A 6,730-nucleotide genomic window follows, 5' to 3' on the forward strand; every position below is an offset into this window, starting at 1 on the left:
AGAATTGTAATAATCACAAGGCCTAAGGCTCCGGTTCCTCGACTCCAGTAGGCAGCATTATGTGGAGTTTTTCCAATTTAAACTTCCCCTGTTCTTTTCTTTGCCACAGTGCCCTTGGGAGCAGGGCTTCACCTTGATTTGGCTGGGACTCCCATTAACTCTAATGGGCCTACGGCACATCTCTCCCACCCTGTGGAGAGGAGATTATTTCCCATCCAATTGTTTTAATGTCGTGGCTGTTGTGTGAGTCTAGAGACATTTAACCTTTGGTTTCATTATAAGGCTCAGAGCAGACAGGGTGTGGGGGAAAGACAAACCAGGACACAAATGCCAAGGAAAAATGCATTAGTGATGGCTTCATGAGAACACGGTGTGTGGAGTAAGAGAAAAATAATTACACGTGCATCCGAGGGAGGTGGATGGATCTTTTTGTTTTAACTTTCAATGTTGATGAGTATTGCCAGAATGCAGAAAGGAAGATGCTAGAAGGGCTGGCTGGAGACAAAATAGCCCTGTTTATGCTTTCATTACTGAAAAAAAAATGTAATGTTGCTGATTTTATAAAGTACATCAGGGTTTTGTATACATCGCTCCTTCATTTATATTCTGATGCTCACAACAATCTTGTATAAGGTTCAAGGTTATGATATTTGGATATTCTTATGTTGGCTGTTTATAACATGGAAAATATATTTAATTTTTCTAATTATAATAAGAAATACATTTTTTTCATAGAAAAACGTGTGTGTGTGTGTGTGTGTGTGTGTGTGTGTGTGTGTGTGTGTTTTAGGCTTGGAACTCATTAGATGTTGTTATTATAAAAGTATTATTTCTTTTTTCCCCCAAACCTTCTTTTAATAGATGACTAAGCAAGGCTTGGAAAGGAAAGACCAGAGAGGGCGAATGAACTAGTCCTGGCCACACAGCTCCTTCCTGGTGGTGAGAGGACAGTAGGACAGGGGTCTCCTAATCCCTTTATTCCACGATGCGTCAGTGCAGGCCTGGATCCAGGAGGGAGCCAAAGTCTGGAGTGCTTAGGATGGGCCCACAGGTTTTATGAAGGTGTCTTGGGACGAATTCCTGAGATGAAGTTTTGGGAAGGAAGGGGAAGACAGCCGGGCAGTGTCAGGTCAGCTTGGGTTCTATAAGGAGTGATTGGGAGAAAAAAGACTTCAGAAGGCTCCTGGAGCCCTGGGAAGGTCTGAAATCCAAGAGGAGGCAGTTGAGCAAGACAGGGGGACCGGGAATGGGGACTTTGTAGCAGGTATGAGGTATAGCCACAGTTTGAGGAGGGTGGACCACAGAAGGGAGACTTGGCATCTGCAGCATAGCACCATTGGGTCAGAATAATGTCATCATAAAGACTCTTGGAATGATTGTTTTGAGGCATCACCAACTTGACCAAAGGGGTGGCCCAACAGAAACCAATGTGGTACCTGCTTTTCTTTCTGTCTGCTTCTCCAGATGTCACTGCAGGAAAATCAGGCAGAAAAACCCATGGGCACCATAGACCCCATCTCCAGGCAAACTAATTCTACTTGGTTCACTGTCCTAGGGTCTAAAGAGCCGTCCCCTTCCTCCTCTTCTCCTTGTCCTTGGAGCCAGAGCAAAGTGACCTCTGACAACTATGTGGTAACAATAAATCAGAGAGAAAGGAATCCTAGCCTCAGCTTGGCTGTTAACCCCTGAGTGACTGTGAGCAGGCCATTTTCACTTCTGGGAATGTCCTGCAAGAAGAAGTTGGCTTCTGTGCCCTATAATAATTCTAGCTCAAATATTCAGGCTTATCCATTCTCCTCCTTTCTAAGTTGAACATGGGGAGAGAGAGATAACATTTTGGGCTCCTATCCCTGGGACCTGGTCCCTGAGATTCATGGATGACTCCTGTTCTGCTTGTAGGTAGCAGTTATGCCCAGGTTTCTTCTTCCAAGAAGATACCATTTCCCAAGAATTCTGTGTTTCAGTATTTTCTGTTTGTCCTACATCCTGCCAATGTTTGTTTATAATGATTGAACTTTATTCTGTTTCTATGGAGCAATTTTTCCTAAAGATCTAAAACCCTTCCAAAAATTAGTCCTTTCTTCCAGTATACCAAGAAAATCTATTGACTATAGATCCTTTTAAAATTCCATGGGAGCATTATCAAATTTGCTCAATCTCTAAAATGATCAGTGAGAATATTGTCAAGTTTCCCCATCCAGATGATTGATGAATATATGAAATTGAATAGATTCTACCCTTAATTCTTGAACTCATATCTGCCCAAGGGTAATGAGTTAGATGAGCACCCAATGACAGTGGGTCAATATATAGCTGTCTTGTGCAGGAGGTTAATTGGAAACTAGAGTAGGTGGAGTTTGAGAATAGTATGTTAAGTGACATTATCCAGTCTCTAAGTGAATAGTTGTATGTGCTCTCTCCTATGTGGAAGCAGAGAGAAATTGGGTGACAAAAGGGACCGCAGATAAAAGAGAAGAGTTTAATGGACCAGTGGAGAGGGTTTGGGGGAGGGAGGAGGAGGATAAAGATGTAATGAACAGTTCAAATAAGGCCATGTACGTATATGAAATTATCAGTCTCAATCTCAATGACATGTACGGGGAAGAGGAAACAGTGGGGTGGGAGGGACACACACCAAGTGTTCCGTGCCCTCATATTCCTACTACTCTGTGCCTCAGCATGATGTATAATTACAATGTACCAATAAATGGAGGGAACGAGGAAGGGAGGAAGAAGAGGAGGAGGAAGAAGATAAGAATAGGAAGAAGAATAAATGAAGAAGAAGAAGAACAAGAGGAGGAGGAGGAGGAGAGAGAAGAGAGATAAAAATACTAGTGGAAAGTCCACTGTCCTTCACATTATATATCAATTGCTTATGAATCCACCCTGGAAACTTCCTAATCCACTTCAGACACATGGATTAGGGGGCCGAATTGTACACACCTGTAAGTTTACTTGAACAAATTCAAGTCATCTGTCTATTCAGCATTCTTAGGATTTCATGATGGACTACGGCCCCTATATTTGTCTACATATAGGAAAGGACAGACTGCTCTAAAAAATAAGAACGATTGTGTTGAGGACCTAGTACAACGTTGACTGGACAGACTTTGGCTGGGCACAAAGAGCACAGGCAGAGGTGTGGCGGGCTCTGAGGACAGTCTGGGACTCCCAGCCTGGGCATGACCTCTCCGTGCTTATGGGTTTTGGAAAGGTGAGCTGGGTGAGGAATGCTAGGTCATGTAGGAACACGGCGTGGGGGCCAATTCCCTCGACTCTTCCTCAGCTTCTCTGCTAGTGGGACCTTGAGTTCTCTGAAAGAGCTCTTTTCTAAAACCTTATTTCTGTGTAGATATAGAGGAACATACAGACTTTCCTATTTCTTTATGTTTTAGAGGCTCACAAAACAAGAAGAAAATCTCTGCTTTCTTCCACACAGTGGGAGTTGAATTAACATCTGTCGAAGGGCTGAATGGTTGAATGAATGGAAAACACTGAGGCCTTGGAACTTTCCTCCCTGCGTTATAATGACCTTCTGCTTCTTTAGCCTGTCCTTGCAGTTAGTTTATAACAGATCACATTTATGAGGTGCGCACCTCAGCGGATGTCTCAAGTAGATACTCAATGAATGATGGTTTTCTCCATCCTTTGAATTTTTTATTTCCTGATGTTTGTTCCCATCCTGAAATGGATGAGCAGTGAGGCTGCAGTCCTTGTTCTCCAGTGTGGGAAGCTCACTTGTTCTCCTAGAGGGTTTCATGGTACCCACACTGCTCCTCTCAGCACTTCAAGACCCATGTTGGACTGTCCAAGCCAATTTAGGTAGGGGGCAAGTCTGGAAGAAGGAAAAGAGGAATGAGGATAAATTTCAACAAAGTCAATTTTTCCCTTTCTGTGTGCATATATATCTCTATTACTCTGAATTTCCATATGGCATGAGACTACGATGTACCCAGAAAGGTATGTTAAAAATAAACATAGATATTCAAGATATAAAAATGTTCTTTATGCTGTGCCACATGAAGCAATGTAACTGCAGAAAGACATACTATTGGTAATTGGTCCTCGGCTCTCCACATTCTATATGATACCCGCTCCTGTGCCAAATATTTAACAATTAAACTTAATGCTATGTCCAACTTATTGGCATACGCAGATGTCTTTAAGAAAAACACCCTTTCTCCTTGTGAGATTGATTTTCCTCCAATTCAGATTCAAAGACCATTTGTTGAACAATGATGCTTGCCAAGTATACTTTGAAATCTCCTCAGGGGTGTTTGTGTTCATTCCTCATGGAGAAGGAAACAGAAATTCAGGAGGGCAAGTGACTTGCTTGAGGCCACACAGTCAGAATTCAATTCCCAGTTCACTTATTCTAAATTCGGATCATCTATGCCATTTATTTATTTTGTTGACCTTTCACCCTCTCCTCCCTCCCTCCTCTTTCTCCTCCTCGTCCTCCTCCTCGTCATCGTCCTCCTCCTCCTCCTCCTCCTCCTCCTCGGATTGAACTGAGGAGCATTCTACTTCCGAATGTACCATCATACCTGGCCTTGACCTTTCTTCTGTTCTATTATTGGCTCCCAAAGACTCTCCCAAGCAATCACTAAAATAATGCCTGTGGTTATTTGGAAACTTTAGTACCACTGAAGGATTTGAGTAGAAAACACACAGTCATCCCTGTGAGATTTCATTTTCTGTCCACTGAGACTACTGACTGAGCAGCTCCTCCATCTCCTAAAGGGTGCTGGGAGCTGGAGAAGTGAAACTAAATGAGGCTGCATGACCCCGTCTCAGGGAGCTTAGATTCTCTGGGGGTGGGGGGAGGGAATGAGAACAAAGTAAACAGCTAAATACACACAGTGGGTAATTGTGATCATGTGCTTTGAATCAAATAGAGAACCGAGAAAGAATTTCAGTGTGACTGTGAACTTTGCGAAGTGGGGTGGGTAGAGAGAAGTGACATTTAAGCCGAGGCCCGAAGGAGTGATTGTTAGTGAGGGACCAGTACGAAGGGAATAACTCCAGCCGCCAGGAAGAGGGATAAAAACGACCAGAGGTTAAGACTTTTTAACAACCCCATAAATTTTATTTACTCTAAATATCACATATTAGATATACGATTCCAGTGAATTAAGTGAACAGTATAAGAATACAGAGAAATAAATATTATGACATTCAAATTTGGCCTCACTTCAGCAACAGTAACTGCTAAATATTATTATAACATCTTTAACTCTGCCTTAAACTTAGGAAACAAAAATGAGGTCAGATGAATAGTGCATATGGCAATATATTGCCTAGCCCCAAACAGGGAAAACCGGGATCTTTAAGTTCATCTCCATCTATTTAATTGTTCAAATCTGTTCTTCCTATTAAGTAGAAAAGAGAACACATCAAATTTTGCTTATTTTAATTTTTTATTGGTGCACTGTAGTCATACATCTTAATGGAGCACGAGATGGTGGAGGCATACATGCACACATCACCCAATTAGCCCTTACCCAATACACATATCAGATTCTTAATCAATAAAATTGTTTCAAAAAGGTTCCTTTCACAAGTAAGGCTTGACCAGGGGGTACCAGAAGAGAGCACCTGCAAGTGAACATTTCAACCCCTCTAACACACTCCCCAGCACACGGTCTCCTAGTGAGCAAAACGTTCAGAAGAAAAACGTGCGGCAAACTTCAAGATGTGTGCTCCTAGGGGCGCGGTGAAGCTGGCAGGTACCAAGAATACCGCACACATTTGGAGTCTCAAAGTGCTGAGGTCTGCCCCTGTACGCTCGGCCTCTCCCCGGGGTCTGCCCGGACAGTGGCAGACCGTGTAGATGCATCTTTCTGCTGTACCACTGCCAGTAAATCACAGCTGGTTATTGCAAAATTCTGGGATTTGCTTCTTGGAGAAAAAAAATAATTAACACTGGCAGGAGTTTGATTGCATTAATTCACAGAGAGAAACACACCAAATGATAAATCCATAGTGGGAGAACTGCCCATATGTTACAGATTGGCTTAACATGGTAGAGGCATTAAATAAAAGAAGTGTGGGAAACAAAAACCTTTATCAGCTTTATTAGCATTGAACTCTGTGGCTTCCACTGGGGCTGACACACTTAATTAAAGATGCTTTGGCCCTAATTAGGTTGCACGTCAAATGTACAAATACGAGATTAAAAAAAAAACCCTGCATGATTAGAGTTTGGATTCTCTCTACTGTGCATATTTTCATCCGCTCAATACTAGAACCTTCTCCAGTGAGACATCGAGTCTGTTAGACAGTCCTACCCAGTCTGGGAGGAGTAGGCATGATGTCCCTTTGTGCTTAACCTCTTTGCATCCTGAGGAAGCTGGAGAAAGAAGGGTTTTGTTTATGTTTTGTTCTCTTTTTTTTTTTTTTGGTATCTTTGTTAAAAAGAATGCTTTTTTAGACTTCATCTAGAAATCCGTTTTGGCCAGATTTCTCATGTAGCATATCTGGCATTTTTATGTAGATACTCTATATAGTCACCATCATCACCATCATCATCAAAACGGTACTTTACTAAACACCTGCAGTTGTATTGGGTGCTACTTTGCATCTGCTAGTTAACTTATATGATCCGATGTCCCCATTTATGATCTGAATAGCTTTGAAAAAAAATCATCTTACATTGCTAGTCTTAGTTATCAATTGCTCCATGACAAATGACACCCAAATTTAGGAGCTTTGAAACAAATCTTACTTC

Source organism: Muscardinus avellanarius, assembly GCF_963383645.1.
Source record: "Muscardinus avellanarius genome assembly, chromosome: 10".
In the NCBI taxonomy this organism is placed as follows: Eukaryota; Metazoa; Chordata; class Mammalia; order Rodentia; family Gliridae; genus Muscardinus; species Muscardinus avellanarius.